At 38.2% G+C, this 14,835-nt stretch overlaps 1 pseudogene; it reads right to left on the bottom strand.

Annotated features, from left to right (window-relative positions):
• Positions 1 to 6,893: 6,893 nt before the first annotated feature.
• On the bottom strand, positions 6,894 to 7,236 carry LOC114506909 (annotated as a pseudogene).
• Between the last annotated feature and the right edge of the window lie 7,599 nt (positions 7,237 to 14,835).

Consider the following 14,835-nt stretch of genomic DNA (forward strand, 5'->3'; position numbering starts at 1 on the left):
GCGCTGGGGCCACAGTCAGGCCCGTCTCCCCGTGGCCTGGTCGCCGCTGCCGGGATGCACCCACCTTCCCAGGCGCAGGAGGATTTCCCGCTGTTTTTCCTGGAGTGACCTAGAAGCAGGAAGGTTAATGATTCCAAAGAAGGACTTTCCCCTCAGGGAAAATTTAATCTTGTGACCTTTTTCTCTATCTGTCTATTTCTTTTAAGTCATAGGCTCCCTTCATTTAACTAACATCAAGCTGTTTTATTTTCTTCAAAAACATGGTTGAAGTGACTGCTTTGCTTCCATTTAACCCTTGAACTGGATGCAATTTAAAATGAAACTTCTGTGCAGAGTATGGGCTTAAGGTTCTCCTTTCCAATCTCTATTTTTCTCTTAAAAAAAAAAGTCATCAATCCTTACAAATACTGCGGTAGGAAAGTCCAAAAATTGCTATTTGCATTACTCTTAAAATTTTCTTTGCTACTGGCTGCACACAGAGGCAAAGTTTCAAGATAATAAAGCACCGTTTGATTAATTGATCAATTCTTTAAAAGTATTTTTGGAGAGGGGTGTGTGTGTGACTGTTGGATTCATTGGTGTGCTCAGAATGCTAAGATCATTGATAAGGAAATTGAGTAAGAAATATGTAAATGATGACAAAGATCTCTTTAAAGAGAATTTAAGATTATGAAAAAATATCAGCTTTACCTAGCCAGTTTCATTTTTCTCCCTACTTGAAATATGCAGACATAAGTGGATCAAGTTCAGTGTCAGAATACAGTAAAATAAAACTATAATTATTTTATTATTCTCATGGGTTTAGACTCGGGTGCAATGAGTTCTTGAGGATAAAGTGAAAACAGAAACTGCCTTGTGCTCAAAGTTGTTAGTTTTTTAAAAACAACATTTTACTCTGCAACAGACCCAGGGCATTTTCAGCATGATCGTATTACTCAATTTTACTGCCAACATAAATTAAAATGAATATTTCTTAATTTCTAGCATTATAATGCTCCAGTTTGGAAGCATAGTAAATCCAGAATATTGTGATTTCTGCAAATACATAACACAGCCTATGCATAGATTCTTTAGTATGTAATATGCAATATTGCCCAGAGAATTCTATATTTTCCCCTGTGGGATAAACGCCATCCAAAGGCAGCTGAAGGCAGAACAAACTACCAAAGGAAGCTCCAGACACTCAGCTGGTCCATTTCTGTAGGCTTACACCATCAGTAAGCATGGACTGAGGATGTCCTGTGTTCTCAGCACTCTGCATAAATATTAGCGAGGACCAGCCTTTGCCTTCAGGCTGTCATGAAATTGAGAAAGCCATTATCATCCTGGGAGAATTAAAGACCAATTACATGTGAATTATTGTAGTACTGACTCTGAGTACAACGCAAGGAAAATACAACAATAGCAAATAAACTATTATTTCACGTGTTGCTTTTATACAAAACATTATAATTTCTGCAGTTTACTTGGGGCTCAATTTCTTGAGAATAATAGTGTCTTTCCCATTCCTCACAGGGCTGTTGGGGGAAATTTGATAATATGAAAACATTGTATGCCAGGCAATGTGCCAACAGCTTTATAGGTAAGGAAACCAAAGCCCAGAGAAGTTGTCAAATTTGCCTAGGGTGAGATACATACTTCAGTGGTGAAGCTGAAATTGGTTTACCCTCTTCTATCAGTGTTCAATATCTGACATTGTGCAAATTAGCAAGTTCGAGACAAGCTCACTGTCTCTTCAGCAACACTTCTCCTACCTTTGCTCCACCCCGATTTGGTGGATAACACTCCCATTCCCTGATCTACCGAAGCCAGAGATCTGGGAGCCATCATTTCTTCCACCATTTCCCATCCCACCAATTCAACCAATCACCAAGGCTTGGGTACAATCTCCAGGTTACACAAGAATGACCTACAACTCAAATCCTTGCTGCCAAGGCCTGTCATTAGAATTCTGACCCTCATAGCCCTGGCTCACTATAATCATCCCTAACTGGTCTCTTTGCCTTCCTCTTCCCCCTTCCCTACACCCTACATGCATGGTGATCTTTCCAACACACAAATCTGATCCTATTATTTCTCTGCTTCCAGCCTCAGGGCTGAGGAAGCCTTACTGCCTACTGTGTCTCCATTCACACATCTCATTCTCACAGTTCCAGACTATTTGTTGTTTTCTGCTTGTTCACATTTCCATCTTTTGTATGTTGTGTCCCTTCTATTTGGAATGGCAGGCCTTCTACACTATCTTGCAGGTAAACTTTTGACCATTGTTTAAACTCGGGCTCTTTCTTAGGAAAGAACTCTCTGCTTTCCTATCTCTAAGTGCTGTTAGTTATTCCATTCTGTATGCTACTTAAGGCTCCAGACCACATATCTCCTTTGCATTCATCATACTGTAGTGAAATTACTTATTTACATGCCTGCCTCCCCCAATAAACTATGAACTCCTTTGGGGAACAGATTTTTATTTCCTTGTGATTTTACACAGTGTCTGGCACATAATAAGTTCTCTATAAAATGTTTGTTGAATTCCAAGGAGTGGGTGGTCATCAGAGAGAGTGTCACAGATCAATCCAGGATGGAGGAGGCAGGGAAAAATATGATTCTGGAAAGCTAGGAGCCACTGATAACCTCCCAAGTTCAGAGTCTAAGAGAGGTAGTCGTGGGCACGAATAGGAATAGATCACCAGGATTCTTTAGGCTTGAGATCATGAAGATTTGAATTTTGAAATAGTAAATTATATTTAAGGGCTGAGTTATTCTTTTTATCTATAATTGTATATTGGAACTCTTGTTTAACAGGCATACATTTTAATCTATAATCTGGGAGTGTAAATTTCAGAAGCTTATTTATGAAAAGTATTAATTGCTTTAAAAAAATTTTTGAGTTAGAGCACTGCAGTTTCAAAGAGGTCCCCTAATTCTAGTGTTTCAAGATTGATAAACAAAATTTTCCTTTGCCCTCTGTCTTTCAATCTCTCTTTCTCCCCATATATATAAACATTTACCTTACAAGCTTATAAAATGTTATTATGTGATTAGTTGTCCACCATTCAAACCATCCTAGCCTGAAGAATACAAGTACTTTTAACTCTTTGCAGAAACACTGGGCAAACTCTTGCAATTGTGTAGGCTGGCCCTGCATAAAGGAGCCTGCTTAGGAGGTGAGCACTGAATCAAATCCAGATCATACTCTTCTCTCCAAGGAAGGTGTGAGCCTGGGAGGCCATATCCCCCAAGATGACCCCTCCATGTCCCCCAGAGATGACCCCTCCACCTAATTCACACCAAGGCACTATTTGGGCTACCATTGCCCTGCAGAAACTCTCTCACCATTATTTTATGTTTTTTTAATTTACTTTACTTTACTTTAATTTAATTTAATTTTATTTTATTTTACTTTATTTTATTTTATTTTCCTTTCCCCTGACTTGCTTTGTTAGGTTTTTATTAAAGCAGAGCCATCAGAATTACAGTAATATTTCAGCAGTAGACACTCAAAGACTTTTATACAAGAGTTTGCAGATGTTTTCTAGTATTTGTTGACTTCTTAGATAAAGCCACACAAAACATACTTGTGTCTCACTAACCACATTTCAAGTGTTCAATTACCACATGCAGCTACTGGCTACCAAATTGTGCAGCATAGAGAACATTTCCATTACTGCAGGAAGTTCCGTTGGACAGTGCTAGTCCAGAGGGAGGATGCCAATAATAATAATAAACCAACAAATAAATGAACAAGATAATTTCAGAGAGTGGTTGTATCAAATGAGGAAAACAGAAGTGATGGAGTAGGGAATAAGAGCAGAGGGTGCAGAGTGCTGGAAAGGAGCAGCCAAGCAGGGCTCTGTGGGGTGATCCTTCCAGGCAGAGAGCACAGGAGGTGCAAAGGCCCTGAAGTAAGGAGGAGCTCGGTGAGTCTGGGAAAGAGAAAGGTCAGTGGAGCATGGGCTCAGTGAGACAGGAGAGGTGAGCAAAGAAACAGGAAGTCAGAGAGGTACAGGGGCCATATCCTGCAGGGCCATATACACTGTGGTAAGGGGCCTGGATTTCAGTCTAATTGCAATGGAAAAGCACTGGAGAATTTTTAACAAGGAGTGACACAGCCCGGTTTTTATTTTTAAAAGACTGCTCTGGCTACTTGAAGTGGATCTTATAAAGTGAAGTTCCAGGGCTCGAGAGAGAAAGTAATAAATATAAAGATGTTACTATGGTAAGAGAGTTCATGTGTATATTTTAAGTTGTGTATTCATTAGTGCCATATTTATATGCTACCCCTAAACTGTTTCTAAAAACTAAGACTTTGTGTGGACCTTTCTAGAAAGAGGAACACAAATTCTAAGAATGAAAGCAGGGCTAAAGCTAACGGGGGTCGGTATGGAGATCTGCCTTGCAGGAGACCCTTTCTGTCACGCCCCCTATGGGGGACAGCAGAGTAGTCAGAAGGTAGTCGGGATGCCAGCAAGTGGATGAAGGATGAAACATAGGGGCCTTCAGCCCAGGCAGAAAGGCAGGATCATTCTGGAAGGGTCTGAGAACATCCTAAACATGGCATTGGTAAAGCAATCAGGGAGCCAATTATAAGCCATCATAGAAAGAGAGAACCAAAGTCACAGGTATGGAAAAACACTGGCAATAGGGAAATTAATATTTGAAAAAGGAAAGGAACTTGTTGGAATATGTATTAATTCCCTAGGTTTGCAGAGATTTCAAAGTTAAAAATAAAAAAGTTAACAAAGGAAAAATGCATGCCAAATTAAGTTTCTGATGTGAAGACCAAATGGTCCTGGTCGATGTGGCTCAGTTGGTGGGGGCATCATCCAGTAGTAACTGAAGGGTTGAGAGTTCCATTTCTGGTGGGGGCGCACGCCTGGGTTTCACATGGGATTCCTAGTCTGGGCAAGGTCGATTCCTTGTCCAGGTGCATATGGGAGGCAACTGATTGATGTTTCTTCCTCTCTTCCTCTCCCCCTCTCTCCCTTTATCTCTCTCTAAAAGCAATGAAAGAAAAAAAAATGTCCATGGGTAAGGATTAAAGAGAAAGGATCTAAGGGTTATTAAACAAAAAAAGACCAAATGATTCACTAACAACATGGAAACATCAGCAAGGACTCCTGTTGGAGATGATTCTTCTGATAACTAACTCCATGATTTGTAGTAAATCCCTTAATGTCTGAGATTTTGTTTCTGTGTCAGTAGATGAGAGGTATAAGTTTAGTTCTTATGCTTTTTAGGTTGCTCTCAGGTTTAAAATGATAGTTTATTTTAATTCCAGGAAGTCAGGGTATGTGTGTGTGTGTGTGTGTGTGTGTGTGTGTGTGTGTGTGTTAGAAATGAGCCATTTTTTTCTGGAAGAACAAAATAGAAAGTAGGCAAAGAAAAGGAAAAGAACTTATGACTGAACTTTGTATTAGTAGCTTTAATTAAGTCAAAGGCAATAAATATTTATTTGGAAAAATAGCTAAAGATATTTCTGTAGTTAAGGAGATAATTTATCATTGTGTGTATTGAAACATATTGTAAATGTGAGAAAGAAAACAATGAAATAACCCATTTTCCTGGAAACCCTGCAGATTCTGAGGCTGGCCACTCATCTACTGTGTGTATTAATCTAGCAAATTTAAATTTGAAAAGGCTCATGAATAGGGGTTTCAAGTGTAGAAATATGAAGCAAAATGCTAAAAATGGTAGGCGGCATGATACCTCCTTCTTAGACATCGTGCACTTTTGTTCCACTGGTGATGTCGTTGTGTTCCTTCTGGGCGGCTGCAGCCCTGCGCCAGGGAACACGCAGAACGCGGGCTAGATTTCAGACTCCTCTCATCGCCTTCCGGAACCCCCCCCCCCCCCCCCCCCCCGCCCCCCGAAACCCAAGGCTTTACTCAGCCGCGTGCCTGGAATAGCTTTCCTCACTTCTGTCTGGCAAAACCCTGTTCATCCATCAGGACCCAGGTGGATACTATCTTTTCTGGAAAGCCTGCTTCTCTCAAGCAGAATCCACCTCTCCTTTTGTTGTGCTCTCAAGCATTTTGATTATCTTCTTAGGATCGCACTTATGTGTTTTTTTTTGTTGTTGTTCTTTGTGTTTTTTGTTTTGTTTTGTTTTGTTTTAGAAGTTTTCTGTCTTTGCTAGATCTTGAGCTCTTGAAGACAGAATGCAGTTTATTCTCTTTTGGTCTCCTTAGCACTTAATGCAGTTCTAGTGAGAGAATAAATATATAATAAATGTAAGTTGAATTAATGATGCATGGTTAAAAATGATAGTTGACATGAAGCAAAACAGGCAGATAAAGAGAGAGAAACAGTCTCAGACAGTTCTTCAATTAAGATAGAAGTGTGAATATGAGGCTGAATATGAGAGAAGATGCAAAAAAGCTTTTATTTGATTTTTATTTTTTAATTTTAAACAAGGCACTTGCCTTGAAGGAAAACTATCTAGGATTCATTTCTTTCAGAGTAATTTATCCCTTCTTAAAGATGGATTGCCCTACATGTAATAGCTATGTACAAAAAAGTTATAAAATTGTCCTTGTTTTTACAATGATAGATAGAAAACATTAAAATTCTCCAATTAAACAAAGTATGTAAGGGTTTTTATGCTGTTCTTTTTTTTTTTTTTTTTTTTTTGCTAAACAGTGAGAACAAAATAACACTGGAAAATGGGAAGGTAAGAGCTGAATGAGCATGCCACTAGTGGAGAAAGAGGGTACTTTCAGAGAACCCGATCCTACTTCTGTTTGATGCTGACCAAAACATACCATGGGACATTTAGTTAAAACAAATGCAAATGCTTGTGCATATATATCAGTACAATAAAGGAATGGGGAAGGGGAAATGAAAGTTTAGGGGAAACTATACTGTAGTTGTTAAGATGTGGTGGGACCAGTTTTCTAGCTGAGAATGCCTTCTTGGTCTGGAGGAACAGAGTTCTGAAGTAGCGGTTCCCTTTCTAGTAGGCACCTCCTGTCTGCCGCTGGAACACATCAATTCTATCTTCATCCTCCAGTTCCAGCTGTGCAGGTGTGTCTGTTTCATTGATTGGCTGCCTGTCAAATTGGAATCTGATCTGCCTCATTGACAAACCCTGTTGTTCACAATAGGCTTTCATTAGTTTACTAAATGGTGTGGCCTCTTAATCTTAAACTGCACCACAGAACCATCTTGCCCCACCACCTCTAAATTAATATGGTCATTGTTCTGAGTCTTGGCCCTTTCCTTGGGATTTTTGCTGGCCATGGCAAGCACCACTGTCTCTTCAGCTGCCACTTCACAAAAGAGGCACCAGGCCCGTACTGAATGAGCTGAGAAAGAACCTTTATAACAGATCTTTTTAAAAATATTTATTTATTTTTAGACAGAAGGGAAGGGAGGGAGAAAAACATCAATGTGTAGTTGCCTCTCATTTGCCCCCTACTGGGGACCTGGCCTGCAACCCAGGCATGTGCCCCGACTGGGAATCGAACCAGCGATGCTTGGTTCTCGGGCCAGCACTCAATCCACTGAGCCACACTAGCCAGGGTGAGAAAGAACCTTAAAAGTATTTGGGCATAAAGAATGAAGAAGGCCAAAAGAAAGAGAATGTGAAAAGGAAAAGAAATAGAGAAAGCCAGGAGCTTGAAAGATAACAGTATTTGAACACAAGCAAACATGGGGGTAGAGAAAGGAGTTCAAGAAAAATTCAGGAAAACAAGCAGATGGAGTCATTAGTGGGACATTCCACCTCCACCAGAAGGTTGGAGAAATTTGGAAAGAAGGAAAGAAGGCCCAGCAAAATTGCAAGTGATAATATAAAGGAAAAAAAAATCCAGATTATGAGAATTAGGATTAGTGGGTGGGTTTTTGTTGGGGCTAAAAATAAATAATTGACAAATACAGGTAAGAGCAGTGAAGATTAATATTTATAATAATTAGTTCCACGGCAAGGGGTACCATTGTGAAACTTTATGGGAGAAAAGCTCAAATTACATGTGGAAAACATGTGTGGCAAAAAGGAAAATGCCATTCATTGACTTTTCAGTGGGTACCAGGCCCAGCACTGGATGCTTTGTAAGTTTCTTTCTTTGGACTAAAAATGTTAATCTCAGCCTTTTCATAACTGAGAAAAGAAAACATATAAACATGCTCTTTTACTTCTTTACACACCTGAGTAGAAAATGGACTATAATAGATGGCACGTGGGTGGCAAGAAAGGAATAGCAGTTAATATTTATGCATGGGCTATTATTTTAAAGAGTTTGTACTAAAAAAGAAATCCATTAGGTGAGAAAGTTTCAAAAAAAAAAAGAAAAACAAAATTACTTAAAGGAAAATACTAAAGCCCTTTCTGAGGAAAGAGCTGCTCCTCTAATGGGCGGGTTTCCTACTGAATCTAGAAAGACTTCAAGTACTGTTGACAGCACGACCATTTGTCATTTTTGGCTCCCCAGCATTTGACTCCTTTCCCCTTGGGACATACCACTTTGGTGATTGCAGAGGGAGGGACGAACTCACCTCAATCTACCAAAAAAATGGACAGACAATACTTGCCTCTGTACCCTGGCAGGGGGGCACAGGCATATGACTTCAGCTCAGCCAGCTGATGACTCCACCCTGAACTTCAGGTCTTAGGGAAGGATGTAACACTCCAGAATGGCTAGAGATCATGTACAGTGGCAGCGGTGAAATCCAAAGTCTAGAAGTGCCCAAGTATGTCCTGATCAATGTCCCTGAGGTAGGAGCTTGGCTGAGCTTTGACATGGTTTAGCCACTCTTGGTGCTTGTGCCTGAGCATGCTTCTCTACCCTTCCTTGAGTCTGTGAGCTCCTTGTTACCCTTTCAATGGTTGCTTTCCTGATTACCTAAATCAGTTAACAACAAACCTGCTATAGACTGAGTCCTTGTGTCCTCCCAAAGTTTGTGTGTTAAATCGTAATGCCCAATGCGGTGATATTTGGAGGTAGGGCCTTCGGGAGGTTATTATGTCATAGTAGTAGATCTCTCATGAGTGGAACTAGTGCCCTTATAAAAGAGGCCCCGGAGAAGTACTCTGCTCCTTTCACCATGTATGGATACACGCAAGAAGATGACCAAATCAACTGTGAAGGACACCCTCACCAGACATCAAATCTGCCAGCGCCTTCATTTTGACCTTCCAGCCTCCAGAACTGTGAGAAATAAATTTCAGTTCTTTGTAAGTTGCCCAGTCTATGGCATTCTGTTATAGAAGCCTGAACAGACTCAGACAAAACTCAACTGATACACCAACTCATCAGCAGCGGTGATTAAAGAAGTTTTAGAGAATTGGAAAGTGCTCATTAGATCTTTTATGCAGTAAATATTTTTAGCCAATATTATGGTTCAGGCATTATGCTAGGTCCTGGGGAAATAGAGCTGACTCTTTCCTTGGAACACTATCACTACCTATACAGACTAATGAATAGAGCCTGATACATATAAACCAAACTTTTAACACATACAGATTAGCTATCTATTGATGTGTAACAAATTACCCCCAAACTAAGTGACATTAATAACAAACATTTGTTATTTCACAGGCTTTGTGGGTCAGGATTTTGGGAGCAGCCTAGCTGGGTCTTCTCGGTATGGGTTTCTCACAATTGTGATGAGAATGTCAGCCAGGGCTGGGACATCTCATGTGAAGGCTTCATTGGAGAAGGAGCCATTTCCAAGCTCATTCATGTGGTCGTGGGTGAGGTTCAGTTTCCTGCGGGCTGTTGGACTGAGGCCCCCAGTTTCTGGCTGACTGTGGGTCAGAGGCCTCCCCCATTTCCTTGTTACCTGAGCCTCTGCATACAGCAGCTCACCAAAGGGTAGGTGGTTAGCAAGCAAGAAAAGCCAGAGAAAGAGTGGAACTTTTGTTATCTAAATTCAGAAAGCATCCCATCACGTTTGCCCTATTGTGTTTGTTTGAAACAGTTTACTATGCGCAGTCCATGCTCAGGGAAGGGCACGACAGCACAACAACAGGAGATGGGATCTTTGGGGGCCACCTTGGAAGCTGCCCACGGCACCACAGTAACTGCACACAGTCTCTGTGGGAACTTCAGGCTCATGGCAGCTGAGGGTGGGGAGCCAGGTGAGGGTAAAAAGTAGAAAGAAAGGGGGAAAGAATCAAGGAAGGCTTTTAGAAAAAAAGTAAAACTTTAATGGTGTCCATGTGAAATGGGTTACTGAAAATGTTTCTTAAGAATAAACAGAGGATGAGAGAAATTTGAACCCCTTAAACTAACATGTTACTTCCTATGGGAGCTTCTACCAGAATTTGCATTTTCAGATTGCAGGCAGTATGCATTAGGAGCTGACATAACACTCAGCCTCTAACAAGCAGGACAAAGGGGAAGGACGCTTACTACATTCACTTGAAGGGAGATAGGTAGAGTTTCTAGGAAACACTCAGAAGGCAGCATTCCACATAATAGGGCATGCTTTCATGTTAAACCATGAAAAATGTAGGGTTTAACATCCAGTGCATGAAATGGAGATTCAGAAATGTGATTGGGGAAAATGGCCAATTTGAAGACAGGTAAAAAATCATTAAAGAAGAAAGATAAGATTGATGATAGAGGCATGCTTCTGTACCAGCAAAATAAATCCATTTGGAAAACTATGCAGTGAATTGAAAGCCAGTCCACATATCTAGTCAATAAGAAGAAGGAGATCATCGCACAGAACTTGGTTCGTGTGCAGTTAATGCATCACAGGAGAAGGTAGATTGCAACTTCCAACTGTCACGAATATTTGTAGACAAAGTACAGAGTCATTAGAAACTCAGTGCAGAAGCATGCTAGTGAGAAAGAAGGGGAAAAATTAAAAAATTGGAGAAGGGAGCCTGTTTAAAATCCTAAGGATATGTTTGGGAGGAGGAATCATGCAAGAAGAAATTAAGAGAGACTAGAGGAGGACAAGGAAAAAATAAAAACTTGGGAAATGTGGGGGTAGGGTGGAGTCCCTATGGAACTGATTCTGTGTCATCAAACATTTTTAATTCCATTTTTTATACATGTTATAACTGACATCCTCTGTTGAGACTTTTTTTTATTGCCTTATGGAAAAGCAAGGCCAACATGATTAAAAGGTAATGTATTCTCTTCCCAGGGAAGGGGGGCTGGGAATGATAAACCCAAGGCTTTTCTTCAGAGTGACATTTTTATGTTGCAATTTTAATAAAAAATAAAGAAAGAGGTGGAAGAAGATTGGGGAAAACATTTTAGGTTTCATCTTCCTCACTTTGAATGATAGTGGGAGGGGTCAGTTCCCTTGAAAAGGAAAAGAAGAAGCCGCACCTTAGACAGGGCAGGATGTGGAAACAAGAGAGCCACAAAATTTATCACATGGAGCATAGATGAAGAGGAGGCAGTTAAATACCCTCAACAAATACTACTATATAGGCAACTTAAGAAAGGACTAGTCACATAATGTAAAGTGCACATTGTAGGAAAAGTGATGTAAAATGGAAACTGATATATTTTGCAAATATCTGAAGTTTCTAGGCTCTGTGCTGGCCTGATAATAACAGTCAAGAAGAACAAACATGAGTTTGGAAACACATTGGCCAAGGGAAATAAAAACATCTTTTTCTTTTTTAAAGAGGGGACAAACTATGAACAAGGTCCAAAGGACTGTACATAAAAAGATTACAAACTCCAATGGAAACTGTAAGGTAGAGTTTTTCCTTTAAAAGAACATTGACTCCCACCCATTGTGTACTGAGCCCACGAGAGCCCCAGTGTTGAGCGTCGATGGACGTGTCTACGTGGCGTCAGCAGAGGGACAGAGAACAATCACTGTTTCTCTGTTTTAGGGCAGCAGCCACTTACTTCTCCATCTACTTTTCCACCAACCTGGTGAATTTCTTTGGAAATTACCAAGTAGGAAAGTTGTAACTATGAACACTGGGAGACCTCAGAGTCCTACAGATAAAACCAGGAATAAACAGTGTTTTGAAAAACTTACATTCAAAGAAATTCACTAATTTTTAAATTTGGAAAATTTTATGAGAATGAAGGTATCAAAACTGGAAATAGTAACACTGGCACTGTAGGGAGACAAGAATGGAATATCCATAGTTACTAACTAACTTAGTTGATATGGCCTTGTCTCATCATAAGTCCCCACCAGCTGATATCTCTGCATGTCTTAATGATAATGGTAATGCAGGTTCATATTAATTCAAAGGTACCAGAAATGTATGAAGTACCTTCTGAATCATCAAAGATAGGTTAAATTCACACAGATAAGTGAATTTTTAGTATTCTAACTCTTTGAAAACTGTTATTTCATATAGTACAACCTGCAGAATGGCAAATAGTTTATTCTATTTAACTCTGAACAATTTTCAAACACACGAGAAAAATCCCTACACCTAAAATTCTTTTATTTTTCGATCATGCCTCTAGTGTACAATATATCTCCCTCAAGTATAACATAAAAGTCTAGAATATGAGCATCCCGCCTTTTCTGAAAACCCAGCTTTGTAAGAACCTTTGTTGTATTTTCATAGACATCTAAAGAAAAAAAGTCTCAAAAATTATTTGAGGTCAAATGGGTTCTCTGAAAATAAGATGCAAGAAAGACATGATATAGATTATTTCTTTTAATCAAGAGGAATTTTATTCATCTATTGTTCCTGCCACCACTATATCACGGCAGAAAGGTGTCTAACATAATTACAAAAATTAACTCCTAAATAGCTGGTGCTCGGATGGTTACAGTTTTCCTTTGCTATGTGTAGCTTCTAACTTTAATATTTGATTTGTATCCTTTCTATTAACTGTACTTACCACTTTTCCTTAAACGGTTTCTTTTAATTATCTTCATATTTTAATAACCAATGTTTTAGTTTTTGTGAACTGTAGTGTTAACCAGATATTCTTCCATTTTAATAATTATGTTAAACTATGCCAAAGAAATTTATTTTTGCTTATTTTTACAAAAGCTTAAGTATAAAATTTTGAGATATGAAACAAATTATATGTTCTATTTTAAATGTATAAATTAATTTACCTGTGCATAATATGTAAAATATTTCTATGTAAGCATCATTGTCCAGATACATGTAACATAAAAATTTTATTATAAATTTTCCAAAATGGGAAAAACGATATTTCCCATCTTAGGAAATGTGATTATTCCCTCTTTATTTCATTATCTACAAATGTCGTAGTTCTGATTACTGTGATTTTTAGTCCATGTCAATACATTCTACAAATATATAATATTAGCATATTAGCAACACTTAAAAGATGAATTCAATTTCTATCAACTGCTTTTTTCCTTCAAGGTATCTTTCAATGGTATATGCTCATTTTTTGTTAGTAGATCACTAACCTATACCCTTAAATTCTTTAGAATTCTCAAATGAACACTATTTATTTTTTCTAATGTGTTACAATCTATTTTCTTGAGATGATGCATAACTTCTTATAAATACCTTCAAAAGTACTTATTGTCACTGGTAAATATCATTCTAGTATAAGATCTTTATTTTCTTTTCACAACTTCTATAATAAAGAACTTTTCCCCTGTTTTAGTCTTTCAGTGGATCAAAAGGACCTTCAGGCTAGTTATAAAAGCCTCAGAAAATAAAGATGACAAACACTATGCTTTCAATAATTCTATACATGTTGTAATTAAATTGTAAAAATTTCACTGAATTGCATCACTGTGGTATAGTATGATATACACCGTGAATTTAAAAAGCATTCCCTTCTCAATAGAGTTCACCACAAAATAGAAAAGTACTTACTCATATATATCAGAAATTATAAGGAGAATTAATGACTCAAATTTCATAAAAGGAAAAATGTCAAATTTAGACATTGACAAAAACATTGAAAACAGGGTTTATTATTCATAATAGCAAAGTACATTTGCTGTATTTATATACTTAGTACAGACTTTTCTATGTGAAGTTCTTAAACACTTTTGCAGTCAATTATTCTACCCATTTCACAGATTAAGAAAAAAGTGGGGGACAGTTATGGTTATGGGGGATGGATACCAACTGATTTATTGAGGATTACCCTACTGGCAAGTAAAGCAACTGGGAACAGATAATAGTTTCTCTGCTAAAAACAATGTCTTCCAGTAAGTGTCACCGACATTTTACGGAAATATTGATGAGCATCTGTCAACAAATGTTACTTTAAAAGCCCTTTATACATTGTTCTGACTTTAATGTTCACATATTAGTATGTATGTGTCTATATAACACATATATGCTTTGTACTTTATATATTTGATACATTTGTATAAATAAAACACATTTGTTTATATTTTACACACACACACACACACACGACTCTGATGGCTTTTGATGGAACTTGCTTCTTCATATGACTAAAAGATCTTTCTGAATGATTCTCCTTAAAAGGGAACTATGGGAAGTAATACAGTATATCAATCAGGCAGATACTATAGTTAGATCTGAAGTAAACTTGCAATGCATTTTAAAAATACATTTTAGAAAATCTGAAAATATTACATAAAATTGTTACACACTATAGATGAGTAAAAAATGTAAAATGTATGTTAAGGATATTTATATGAAATCATGCATAGAGTATTTTCTTTGTAATTGGTTTAGAGTCCAGATTGCAACTTTTACATTATGACTTAAAACTTACCAAAGAGATTTATGTTTTGCAACTGACATTTTAAATTGAAGATTTACTTGAACTGGTACCTAATATGTTTTCTGTAATTAATTCCTTTGAGGTCAGGTTTCCTAGACACAGAATTCCTTTAACATTAATCCTTCCTTTAGCAATATCTTTACTGTTGGAATTAGCAGCTGAAAAAAAAAGTTAATCTTTTTCAAATGAGGTTCTCAGTTCC

This window comes from Phyllostomus discolor, chromosome 9 (assembly GCF_004126475.2).
Source record: "Phyllostomus discolor isolate MPI-MPIP mPhyDis1 chromosome 9, mPhyDis1.pri.v3, whole genome shotgun sequence".
Lineage (NCBI taxonomy): Eukaryota > Metazoa > Chordata > Mammalia > Chiroptera > Phyllostomidae > Phyllostomus > Phyllostomus discolor.